A 14418-nucleotide genomic window follows, 5' to 3' on the forward strand; every position below is an offset into this window, starting at 1 on the left:
CGTTCTGATTCCAAGATCTTGACTACAGTTCTGCATCTTGCTCCAGAGTCAATGGCTTTCCCACCATTCTTTGAAAAAGTCTAACTATAGGGACTTTGCATTCACTCTTTCAGAAAATCTTAGTAAGTATTACATGTTGGGGGGGAAAAGCTTGTCTTAAAACCATATCTATTAGCGTATTAAAGACACAAAAACTAGGGTGAGATACCACCACAGGCCGAATACAATGTTTTAAATTTAAGTCTAAGACTATCAAGTGATAGTGAGAATATGGAGTAATAGGAAACTCAATGATACTTGTGGTGGTAGTATAAGTGAGTTGGTAGAACCATTCTGTAAAAAATGTTTGGAAAATGCTGGGTTAAGATTACGAAGTTATTGGAGAAGGAAATGGCAACCCACTCCAGTATTCTTGCCTGGAAAATCCCACGGACAGAGGAGTCTGGATGACTACAGTCTGAGGAATCACAAGAGTCGGACATGACTTATCGACTAAACAATAACAATCATTTTAACAACCCTAGAAGAGCTATAGCAGGATGGACACTTCCAGCAAAGGTCTCGTTATCAGTGAATACGATGAAGACATCGGCAGCTGTATTTGTCTTTTGAGCCCAGATCATTGGAAGAGAGCAAGCAGTTTCACCTACTGGGATGTAAGTCAGAATAAAAACATGGTTAAGAATAAAAGAAAATGCTCTCATTTCCGTACTGAGATGTCTGAAGTAATTAAATACTTAAAAATACTATTTTACACGTTATCACCTTGTTTAGTGCCAATGTATATGCCTCCTGAAAGCTTGTAAATATATTTTTGATTTTGTGCTCATAAAAAAAAACTGAGATGTAACACAATGTGTTCTCATATATTGATTAATATCAGGCAAGACATCAATACAAAATTATTATAAAATACATGTTAAATAAACTACAAAAAAAAGATTACGCAGTTATTCATTTATTTTTTCAGCAGACATTCATTGAGGGTATACTCAAGTATGGTGCTGTGTGCTGGGGATAAAGATTAAATACATGAGGATGCCCAGGAGAGACAGTAAATGCCATATAGTATAGTGATCACTGCGGTGATGCAACCACATGAGGTTGTGGAGGCAGCTAAGGGAAATCAGGCAAGGCTTCCCAAAGGTGGTGATACCAGGGCTGACTTTTGAATAAAGAGAAGAAATTTCTGAGTAAAAGGAACAGCTGTGTTCAAATGTGGAAAGGTCTTAGAGCCTAGTGTGGTGAGTTCTGCCAGTATTTCTTGCTGGAGCATTGGCTATGTGACTTGAGGGGACTTGGGGATGACATAGGAAGCAGGAAGGAGGAAGACAAAAGTTCTATAGAAGACAGATCATGAAGGGTCTCATATTCCATTTTAAGAAATTTGACTTTTTTCCCCCAAAAGGTAAAGAGGAGCAGTTTAAGGATTTTAATCTAAAGCTGTGAAATGATCCACATTTAGAAAGATTACTTTGATAGCAATGCAAAAACTGAAGTGTGAAGACTGGAGGCATTTAGGGCTTTCCAGGTGGCAGAGTGGTAAAGAACCCACCCGCCAATGCAGGAGATGTAAGGGACATGAGTTTGATCCCTGGGTCGGTAAGATCCCCTGGAGTAGAAAATGGTAACCTGCTCCAGTATTCATGCTTGGATATTTTCATGGACCAGAGGTTCCTGGCAGGCTACAGTCCATAGGGTCACAAACAGTTGGACAGGACTGAGCACACATACAACCTTAGTTCAGTTAAACTGAAAGTCTAAATCATTGCAGTGGTGGAAGGAAAGAAAAGAGGGCAAGGACTGGATAGGTCGAAAGAAGTCATATCGATAACACCTTACACAGGAAAGAGAAGCCTAGGAAATCTCCCCAAGTTTTGACCTGGATGTCTGGCTGGAGATGCTGTAATTTACCTATTTCTTTACCTACACACGAGGAAAGAACAGTATTAATGCAGACCAAAAGACTGCTAACTCTTTCTAGAAGAATTCCCTAACTAATGAAAGTGTTAATCCCTCAGTCATGTCCAACTCTTTGTGACCGCATGGACTGTAGCCCAACAGCTCCTCTGTCCGTGGAATTTTCCAGGCAAGAATACAAGAGTGGGTTGCCATTCCCTTCTCCAGGGGACCTTCCCAATCCAGGGGTTGAACCCAGGTCTTTGGATTTCACACATATTCACTGTCTGAGCCACAAGGGAAGTCCTGGCTATGTACCAGGTGGTAGGTACTCAGTGACATTTTATGAACAAAGATGGAGTTACTCCCAGTCTTATCAAAACTCTCCACTATCTAGTGAAAGCAAAAGTGAAAGTCGTGTCCAACTCTTTGCGACCCCATGAACTATAGTCTATGGAATTTTCTAGGCCAGAATACTGGATAGGGTAGCCTTTCCGTTCTCCAGGGGAATATTCCCAACCCAGGGATCGAGCCCAGGTCTCCTGCATTGCAGGGACGGATTGTTTACCAGTTAAGCCACAAGGGAAGCCCAAGAATACTGGAGTGGGTCTTCCTTAAGAAGATGAATCCATATTCCATATTTTGTTCTCTAGTTGCTCCCACACTCCACAGTGACAGTCATTGTTACATAAGTAAGAGCTAAACGGAATCCATTTTAGGAAAAATATTTATATTCTTAGTTTAGAAGAACATGCACAGATTTAAAATCTTAAGGTACTTCCTCTCTAGATTGCATAATTCAATTCTATTTACCTTTTGCACTGTTATTTCCTCCCCGCCCCCCCCCCCCCCCCACCAAGAAGCAGACATAATATTCAAGATTTCAAGACTGGACTTGAAGATTTGGTTAAACAACTTTATTAAACTTTGTAATTAAAATTGGATTTTAAGTTTGTTTGCACTGTTGAGAAGCCATTTAAAAATATTTGCACAAGGTGTAAGGTGGCTCAGAAGTGGACAATTCAAGTTATTATTAGCACCTTGCTAAGTGAAGAAAGGTGAAAAATAAGTTGCAAATTTCTTCCAAGATCTGAGAGATTTAGAATCAAGTGGGAGGAGGTAGAATTAAATTGGACATTCTTGACATTTTTGCAAGAATAATCCATAATAAATAAAAGTATAGAAAACAAAAAATACTATGAAGTCTCCCACCGACCTAAATTAAAACAATCAGAATATCAGAAAGAAGAATGCTTTTGATGAATTAAAAAGACTTTAAATATAATCAGCAAAAGTTCCAAGTGTCTAATACTAACAAAAGTCACAACTCATTGATCATCTTTGGATGCTAGGTCAGCAACTGAAAATTAATAATAATCAAGATTTTTCCTGCCTTTCCTGTATAAACTGTATTTCAGGATAACCTAACAGTTATTCACATTCTTTATAGAATTCCATATAAAAAGTGCACAAAAATGCTAAAATCAGAAAATAACTGTGTTGTAACACAAATGAAATAATGAATGTAGGCAGCAATAATCAGTGGATGCTAAAACCTTTAAATGAAACATTGATTGGGATTTGATAATAGAAGGATTAGGCTGAAACCACCTGACGTTCCTGATTAATCTTAGTATTATTAAAAGTGGGATAAACCAGAAGTGTCATTTATGTGTTATCTTTTGGTTTCACATTCTTATTTTCTCTAATTTGTTCTCTGATGCTGGAAGCAAAATTTCTCCTTTCTTGGCTTGGTCCCTGAGAGTTTCCACCAATAGGAGCCGCTAGAGACTGGAGGCTAGAAAAGAGACAGAAAAGAGATTGCTCCTTCTTGTTTTTCCTTTTCTTGTCTGGATTGCCCCAGCAGTGGCCCATCCTCCTGGTGACAGTAATTTTCTCTTAATCCAATCACTTCCTGCCTCTGCAGAGATACCCACAGTAGCCTGGGGGCACTCATTCCTCTGAGGTTTCACCTGGAACTCTGAGCTCAAAGATGCCAGTTCCATTTTGTTCCTTCAGCTTTAGGGATGGTAGCAGGTCCTTCAGTTACCATTTTTTGTTACATCAATGTTGTTTATTCACTCTTTCAGGTCTCTCACACCTATGTAACCAATCTCTTAAATCTCCTCTTGAAGTACTTAGTGTGGTTTCCATTTTTCTACCTGGACCTTGGCTTATTCATACATCAGGCATTAAGTGATGCAATAGGAAGCACAACTATAAAGTATTTTTATTTCAAATCAGGTTTACTAAGGTATAATTTACATGCAATTGTTGTTGTTGTTCAGTCGCTAAGTCATGTCCAACTCTCTCATAGACTGCAGCACGCCAGGCTTCCCTGTCCTTCACCAACTCCTGGAGTTTGCTCAAACTCATGTCCATTGGGTCAATGATGCCATCTCTGTCACCCCTTTTTCCTCATGCTCTCAATCTTTCCCAGTGTCAGGGTCTTTTCCAATGAGTTGGTTCTTTGCATCAGATGGCAAAAATATTGGAGCTTTGGCATCAGTCCTTCCAATGAATATTCATTGGATTAATTTCCTTTAGGATTGACTGGTTTAATCTTGCTGTCCAAGGGACTCTCAAGAGTCTTCTCCAGCACAACAGTTTGAAAGCATCAATTCTTTGGCGCTCAGTCTTCTTTACAGTCCAACTCTCACATTGTACATGACTACTGGAAGAACCATAGTTTTGACTATATGAACCTTTGCTGGTAAAGAAATATCTCTGCTTTTTAATACACTGTCTAGGTTTGTCATAGCTTTTCTTCCAAGGAGCAAGCATCTTTTAATTTCATGGCTGCAGTCACCATCTGCAGTGATTTTGGAGCCCAAGAAAATAAAGTCTGTCACTGTTTGCATTGTTTCCCCATCTATTTGCCATGAAGTGATGGACCACATGCCATGATCTTAGTTTTCTGAATGTTGAGTTTTAAGCCAGCTTTTTCACTCTCCTCTTTCCCTTTCATCAAGAGGCTCTTTAGTTCCTTTTCACTCTCTGCCATAAAGGTGGTGTCATCTGTATATCTAAGGTTATTGATGTTTCTCCTAGCAATCTTGATTCCAGGTTGTGATTCATCCAGTCTGACATTTCACATGATATACTCTGCATATAAGTTAAATAAGCAGGGTGACAATATACAGCCTTGACATCCTCCTTTCCTGATTTGGAACCAGTCTGTTATTCCATGTCTGGTTCTAACTATTGCTTCTTGACCTGCATACAGGTTTCTCAGGAGGCAGGTAAGACGGTCTGGTATTCCCATCTCTTCAAAAATTTTCCACAGTTTGTTGTGATCCACAAAGTCAAAGTCTTTGGCATAGTTAATAAAGCAGAAGTAGATGTTCTTCTGGAATTCTCTTGCTTTTTCTATGATCCACTGGATGTTGGCAATTTGATCTCTAGTTCCTCTGCCTTTTTGAAATCCAGCTTTAACATCTGGAAGTTCTCAGTTCAAACACTATTGAAGCCTCCCTTGGAGAATATTGAGCATTACTTTGCTAGCATATGAGGATGAGTGCAATTGTGAACATTCTTTGGCATTGCCTTTCTTTGGGATTGGAATGAAAATTGACCTTTTCCAGTCCTGTGGCCACTTCTGAGTTTCCCAAATTTGCTGGCATATTGAGTGCAGCACTTTCACAGCATCATCTTTTAGGATTTGAAATAGCTCAGCTGGAATTCCATCACCTCCACTAGCTTTGTTTGTAGTAATGCTTCCTAAGGCCCACTTGACTTCACATTCCAGGATGTCTGGTTCGAGGTTAGTGCTCACACCATTGTGGTTATCTGGGTCATGAAGATCTTTTTTGTATAGTTCTTCTGCTTCTGAGTTTCCATTTCCTCCTCGATGGGATATTCCTGTCCAAGGGATCGAATCTACATATCCTACATTAGCAGGTGGATTCTTTACCACTGAGCTACCTGGGAGGCCCATAAACATACCTTAGAGTATTGTAAAATCTGGGATCTTGTGCTCTGGAGCATGACAGAGGAAAGCAGGAAGATAGTCCTCTGGGGTCTCTGAAGAGGATTACAGTCAGCCCTTAGATGTGTGTTTAATTGCAGTCTTTCCCCTTAGGCTGTGGCTATGAAAACAAGGCATCTGAAGTCTGTGTCTTGGCCCAGGGTCACACAGGTGGGGATAGATGGCAGCAGCACATATCCTGGACAGGAGTGAGGGAACTGCTCCCAGACTTTACTTCCGTTAAGGACATCCAGACTCACTTACGCACCACAACTTCCTACCTGAATCTATGGGGAGAGGTGACATGAAAGAAAGCACCTTAAGCTTAAAGGCACATAGTGAAAGTCTCAGTTCTCAGAAAAGTGGTGAAACCTCATGGGGAGAGGAATGTTATGCATAAAAGCATGTGGCAAGTTTTGCATGAGACCCCATAGCAGGTGAACCTCTGGATAATCCAATCTTTCAACAGTAGACTCTACTATCAATGATACTAGCACCTTAGATGAGACATCTTAGAGTGCTGATTAAGCTATCACAAGTCATGGACAGCAGAAACCTACCACACAATCTCCTAGAGATTAGCCAACACAACAAACTTAAATATAAGAGAAAGTTTTTTTCTTTTCTTTTTTTTTTTTAAAGTTCATTCTCCTGGAGACTTCTCAAGCAAAAGTTTCTTTCTTTGAAAATGAAGCACCCAAGACAACAGATTTCCTCAGGGAATTTAAATCCTATTTTAAGAAAAGAATCATCTAGATAGAATTGCATGTGGAATTTTCTCCCTACCATGATAACTATGTCAACAATATTAGAAAGAGCTACTCTGCTTTGGACTAGGTGAACCTTCTTAAGGGTCCTTTCCAAATTCCCACGCTATAGTTTTGGGAATCTTTTAATGGAAAACTTTTACAGAAATAGTAATCAACTGCATTACAGTAGGTTTCCTATTATTCCTTCCTCCTGGTTATTGTTTTAATAACAATAAAGTGACAGACTGATGAGAAAATATAGGTCTAGGTTCTTTGGGTTCTTTTCTGTTTTCCTGTAAAGTTTCTAAGATTTCTAATTTATTTTAAAGATGTTGATTTACATAGAAATTTAGTACAACATTCTATGTTTGTGGGCACTTTCTTGATCTTTTACCTGGGCATTTTTTTTAAATGAAGAAAATGATATATTGACAAAAGTGAAGAAAATGTTATACTAAGAGACAGAATAATGACTAGACCAGTGAACGTTCTTTCAGTTTTCAGTTCAGTCGCTCAGTCATGTCCAACTCTTTGCAACCCTCATGGACTGCAGCATGCCAGGCTTCCCTGTCCGTCACCAATTGAGTGTTCTTAGAGGACAATAGAAAAAAGCCTTTCAGATTACTTTCATTATAAATCATTCACTAACAATGAGTACAGACCCTTTCCTAGGATCAGAGAACTTAGGTAACTTGTCTGAGATCATACAGCTAGGAAGTGCAGAACAAGACTGGAACTTAGACTTTTTAGCTCTCACACCATCCCTGATGTGGGAATGTACAAGTAGAGGGATAGATTTTAAGGAAAAGAATGATGCTTCTGTTGCAAAGAAGGAGAGCCTGGAAGAGAATGCACCTGAGGTAAGCTTGCAGTTGTGATGGTAGGTACGCAGTGATTGAAGGACTTTTCTTTTTTTAAAGATGAATGAATGATGAATAAAGATGAATAAAGATCATCATATTTTCTTGGTGAGACCATTGGTCTTAAGTACAGCAGTGAGGGTTTGAGGAAAAAGTCAAAGGTTTTGGAGAAGCCATGGGAGTGAGGAGTGAGGTATCCCTCGTTGAACAAAGATAATTTTAGGAATTGAAACAGGGAAAAAAAAGAATTGCAAACTTTTCTTCAGTTGAGATTAGAAACCAGGAACCCACAGTGGCAAAAATCCATTAATTATACTCTAAGGTGAAAAAGGCAGGTTTTGGTGTCATTGGTTCAATTCTATTTTGTAAAACACCTGCTGCTGCTGCTAAGTCGCTTCAGTCCTGTCCGACTCTGTGCGACCCCATAGATGGCAACCCACCAGGCTGCCCCATCCCTGGGATTCTCCAGGCAAGAACACTGGAGTGGGTTGCCATTTCCTTCTCCAGTGCATGAAAGTGAAAAGTGAAAGTGAAGTCGCTCAGTGATGTCCGACTCTTAGTGACCCCCTGGAGCAGCCCACCAGGCTCCTCCATCCATGGGATTTTCCAGGCAAGAGTACTGGAGTAGGGTGCCATTGCCTTCTGTATGTGTGTATAAAACATGTGTAGGAAAGGGTTTAGTGTATATACCAATTTGTTATAGTGGTTACTTTTTTTTTACCCCCCAGTGGTTACTTTTTACCCATACGTTTCTGTGTGGTTTAAATTTTTATAGCAATATATTTCTGTATTACTTGTATCAAAAATGGGGAAAGTGATGGCCTGGTCAAGGCTTTAGGCTCCTGAGCATGTCTGCATCTCCACAGAGATCACCTAGAGCCAATTGTATAGTGATTGAAGCCTCAGAGCCAGGAAAAGTCCTACCTGGAGCCTCGTAACACAGTTCACAGCTGCTGCATAAACCACAATGCTTAAACCAGAGCCAGTACTCGAGGATTAGTGGTATCCAGTCCCACGGCTGCTGTGGTAGAAGACTCCAGCTTCCCATACAGCTTGCATCTGTCCATTAAAAGCATTCAGACTCAGGGAAGATCTGGAAAGGTTCATAAAATTATATTTTCCAGCTGCTTAAATCTATGCCTGTAAGGAATCTCCCTCCAGCTTGTGGGAGAGGTTTCCAGATTCTGTTTTGGCATTTGTGATGAGTGACAACTGCAGAAATTCCTTGGCTGGTCCAGATTGTAAGTGCTTTTCTATTTATATTTGTATGTCAAGATACATCTAAAGCAGCATGAATTAATTTTTTGAAATATGTCTAGTCAATACAGTCTCCCTGTGAAGATTAATTCTATAAAATAAGACAAATGAGAGATAGCAATGACAAATAGAAGAACATTCAATTAAGCAAGATTCTTTTTGTGATAAAGAAAACAGAAATTGAGGATTGAAGGCCAAAAATCAAAACAAAACTGTTCATCCCGATAACACAGCACTAATACTGGAAATGACTTGGAAGGTAGACAGAGCTAGATTCAACTTTGTGCTTTACCACGTTGAGACTCTGGGGAGAATTACTAAACTTTAAGCCATCTGCTCATCTTCAATGGGGAATAATAAGACCTGATTCACTGGGTAATTGTAACATCCAAATGAGACAAAATATAAATGTAGAAATTTGTTTTGCAATATTAATTCATGTGGGGTTTTTTCCTCCTATTTTTTTCCCTTCTTCATTTTCCAAGAAGGTCATTTGTGCATCCCCTCCTTGGGAGTTATTATAAGGAAGAAAGCTGTTGTTTGAAAACAAAGTTGCTTTTCTTATGTTTTGTGAAAGCTTAAACTCATCAAGGAAATTGTTTTAGGTATGAGTGGTGTGGGAGGGGAGTGAGTATTCTTACACGGAATGAAATAGGATCAGAGAGGAAGTGGACATTTCTGCCCAAATTAAGGAAAGGATGGAGGATATTCCTTTAGGATGGGGGAACTACTGTTCTTCTGGAGGTTGGATCTCCACAGGTGTGTAGTGCATAGGTAAGCCTACATGCTCGTACCTGATTCCCAGATCTGTAAATATACTGTGCCCGAAAAGGGCATGCTTCCATACTTGCAAACCTCCAAGGGACTATTTGAGCTCAAGTAATGAGCATCCAGTTGGTGGTGCAACCAAAGCCTGGAGTGGTTTCTCCATCTACTTTGTTCTTTATAAGCCCCGTTGAACCTTCTGTATAACTCAGTTGGATGGGAGTGTGTCTGCCGGTATTTCCTTGAGATGACAGCTTGAGACAAAAGCTGGGGCGTAGGTAATCTGAGACGTAATCCCATGGAGTAGGAGTTCAGCACAGAAAGTGAGGGGAAATCAATATCAGGTTGTATTATTGAGTTGGTTACTGGCATCGGTTCAAATCAGAATTGTTCCCCCAGTGAGGACTAGGAGAAAGAGGAAGAAGCATTTATTCTTCTACTCCTGCCTGTAATCAGTTGGGACATAAACCTCTCTTGTTTTCATGTATATATGAGAGCTGAGCAGGCACCTATGGGCACTTACAACAAGGAATCAGAGAAGCCCTGAGGCAGGAAGTGAGGAAAAGTAGGCACAGCTTGAGGGGAGGTGCTTTCATGCTGAGAGAGAGGAAGCCTGCAGGAAGCTGTTTGCACAGCCATTGGAGTTGAAGGTTTGGGAATGTGAAGTGGGGCTCCAGATGTCTGATACAGAGAGAGGCTCAATAATGACTGAGCAATATGGGCATAGAGATTTTTAAAATTTATTTTCCTCCTGATTAAAAAGTAATATATATTTTTGGAGTAGACTCTAACTTAATTCGATTAAATACAATTATTTTCTTTCTGATATATCCTTAGTTGGGGTCTAAAATTTAAACCTGCCATAGTAGCGCAATGCCTAACAAAACAAGCACTAAAAATACACTCAATGACACAAACAAAAAAAGATAAGTCACCATCCTCTAATCACACATGAATATACATAGGTGCACACACACACACAACAATATATATATATATATATACACAGCCTTTTCTAAAATAATAAGTACTGTGATTCTATTATGAGTTTGCACCTGTGTGATGTTAGCATTTGGCTCTGAACCTGCAAGAAACTGACCAATAGCCTCCCCTCTGACTGGCATCAGAGTCCTCACAATGCCTTCTAATGGTACCTAGAATTACTTCAATATCCCTGTGAGCAACAAATTAATTCTGAGCAGAATCACCCAGCAGAGCTGTATCAGAGCATCAACTGCTCAGCCTGCCTCACTCCATGGGTCTCATGAAGGCACACAGGGTGAGCCCTTATTCTCCAAGGCCACCCCTTCAGAAGCACCCTGTGAAATCCATCCTTTCTTCTTGGCAAGGGTAACTAAATTTCAAGTATTTAGAGGACCTGGATATAAAACCCAACATTTTTTTCACTGTTCAGACTACAATCCTACTCATTCTTATAAAGCATATAAATATTCATAAAGATTAAGGAAAAACCATTATATGATACCTAAAGACCTACCTGCAAACACAACTAAAATTACAACCCACAATTACAAGAATAATAGAGAAGAGTTGCTTCTGAAGGAAACATAATTTCATGTTCCTAGTCTCCTACTCTGGCTTCTTGTATAAAAATACAATAGTATTTTCACATGAGCAGTTCTGTTTGTAATTCTAGGTACTGTATTTTGTGTATTTACAAATATTAATCTGGGAAGGCATCCAAAGCTTCATCAGAGTGCTAAAGAGTTATTTGGCATGTTAAGAACAGCTGTAAATATGTGTAAAAGAATGAAATTAGAATACTTCTTAACGCCATTCACAAAGATAAACTCAAAATGGATTAAAGACCTAAATGTAAGACCAGAAACTATAAAATTCTTAGAAGAAAACATGAGCAGAGCACCCTTCAACATAAATTATAGCGAGATCTTCTATGACTGATCACCTACAGTAACGGAAATAAAAGCAAAAATAAAAGGGAACTAATTAAACATAAATACTTTTGCACAGCAAAGCAAACCATAAACAGGATGAAAAGACAACACTCAGAATAGGAGAAATTAATTGCAAATGAAGCAACTGATAAAGGATTAATCTCCAAAATATACAAGCAGCTCATACAGTTAACATCAGGAAAACAAACAACCTAATCAAAAACTGGGCAGAAGACCTAAACAGACATTTCTCCAAAGAAGACATACAGATGGCCAATAGGTACATGAAAATATGCTCAACATCACTAATTATTAGAGAAATGCAAATCAAAAGTACAACGAGGTCTCACCTCACTCTAGTCAGAAAGGCCATCATCAGAAAATCTACAAACAATAAATACTGGAGAGAATGTGGAGAAAAGGGAGCCCTCTTGCACTGTTGGTGGGAATATAAATGGATACAGCCACTATGGAGAACAATACAGAGATTTCTTAAAAAAAAAAAAAACCAAAAAACTAAAGGAGTCAAGGATATACAATGGAAAAAAGACAACCTCTTTAACAAGTGGTGCTGGGAAAACTGGTCAACCACTTGTAAAAGAATGAAACTAGGACACTTTCTAACACCATACACAAAAATAAACTCAAAGTGGATTAAAGATCTAAATGTAAGACCAGAAACTATAAAACTCCTAGAGGAGAACATAGGCAAAACACTCTCCGACATAAATCACAGCAAGATCCTCTATGACCCACCTCCCAGAATATTGGAAATAAAAGCAAAATTAAACAAATGGGACCTAATGAAACTTAAAAGCTTTTGCACTACAAAGGAAACTATAAGTAAGGTGAAAAGACAGCCCTCAGGTTGGGAGAAAATAATAGCAAATGAAGCAACAGACAAAGGATTAATCTCAAAAATATACAAGCAACTCCTGCAGCTCAATTCCAGAAAAATAAATGACCCAATCAAAAAATGGGCCAAGGAACTAAACAGACATTTCTCCAAAGAAGACATACAGATGGCTAACAAACACATGAAAAGATGCTCAACATTGCTCATTATCAGAGAAATTCAAATCAAAACCACAACGAGGTACCATTACACTCCAGTCAGGATGGCTGCTATCCAAAAGTCTACAAGCAATAAATGCTGGAGAGGGTGTGGAGAAAAGGGAACCCTCTTACACCGTTGGTGGGAATGCAAAATAGTACAGCCACTATGGAAAACAGTGTGGAGATTTCTTAAAAAACTGGAAATAGAACTGCCATATGACCCAGCAATCCCACTTCTGGGCATACACACTGAGGAAACCAGATCTGAAAGAGACACGTGCACCCCAATGTTCATCGCAGCACTGTCTATAATAGCCAGGACATGGAAGCAACCTAGATGCCCATCAGCAGATGAATGGATAAGGAAGCTGTGGTACATATACACCATGGAATATTACCCAGCCGTTAAAAAGAATTCATTTGAACCAGTCCTAATGAGATGGATGAAACTGGAGCCCCTTATACAGAGTGAAGTAAGCCAGAAAGATAAAGAACATTACAGCATACTAACACATATATATGGCATTTAGAAAGATGGTAACGATAACCCTATATGCAAAACAGAAAAAGAGACACAGAAGTACAGAACAGACTTTTGAACTCTGTGGGAGAAGGTGAGGGTGGGATGTTGTGAAAGAACAGCATGTATATTATCTATGGTGAAACAGATCACCAGCCCAGGTGGGATGCATGAGACAAGTGCTCAGGCCTGGTGCACTGGGAAGACCCAGAGGAATCGGGTGGAGAGGGAGGTGGGAGGGGGGATTGGCATGAGGAATACGTGTAAATCTATGGCTGATTCATATCAATGTATGACAAAACCCACTGAAATGTTGTGAAGTAATTAGCCTCCAACTAATAAAAAAAAATAATAAAAAATAAATAAAAAAACAAAAACAAACAAACAAACAAAAGCTAGGAATAAAACTACCATATGACCCAGCAATCCTACTATCAGGCATATACCCTGAGAAAACCACAATTCTAGAAGACACATGTATCCCAAAGTTCATTGCAGCACTATTTACAATAGCTAGGACATGGAAGCAATGTAGATGTCCACCAACAGATGAATGGCTTAAGAAGTTGTGGTACATACATAAAATGGAATATTACTCAGCCATACAAAGGAATGAATTTAAGTCAGTTCTAGTGGGGTGGATGAACTTAGAGCCTGTTGCACAGAATGAAGTAGGTCAGAAAGAGAAAAACCAATATCATTACCAAATATTAATGCACATATATGGAATCTAGAAAAATATTCTGATGAACCTATCTGCAGGGCACCAATAGAGGCACAGACATAGAGAAGAGACTTGTGGGCATAGAGGTGGAAGGAGAGTGTAGGACGAATTCAGAGAGTAGCATTGAAACATATACATTACCATATGTAAAATAGATAGCCAGTGGGAATTTGCTGTATGAGGCAGGGAGTCCAAACTGGTGCTCTGTGACAATCTAGAGTGAGATGGGGTGGGAGGTGGGAGGGAGGTTCAATAAGGAGGGGACGTATGTGTACCTATGCCGATTCACGTTGATGCATGGCAGAACCCAACACTAGGTTGTAAAATAACTCCGTGGTGGCTCCAATGGTAAAGAATCTGCCAGTAATGCAGGAGACCCGGGTTCGATCCCTGGGTTGGGAAACGGCAATCCACTCCAGTATTCTTGCCTGGAGAGTTCCATGGACAGAGGAACCGAGCAGGCTACAGTCCATGGGGTCACAAAGAGTCAGACACAACTGAGAGACTTTCACACTTCACACACACACAAAAACAAATAAATTTTAAAAATAAATTGTCAAACACACACACAAAGAGAACAGCTGTAAAAAGTTGTATGTGCTTCTGTGAGGAAGGCTTGCAAAACTCAATGAGGCTATGAGCCATGCCGTACATGGTGACTCAAGACAGTCAGGTCATAGTAAAGAGTTCTGACAAAAAGTAGTC

The sequence above is a fragment of the Cervus canadensis genome, chromosome 14 (genome assembly GCF_019320065.1).
Source record: "Cervus canadensis isolate Bull #8, Minnesota chromosome 14, ASM1932006v1, whole genome shotgun sequence".
NCBI classification, from domain to species: domain Eukaryota; kingdom Metazoa; phylum Chordata; class Mammalia; order Artiodactyla; family Cervidae; genus Cervus; species Cervus canadensis.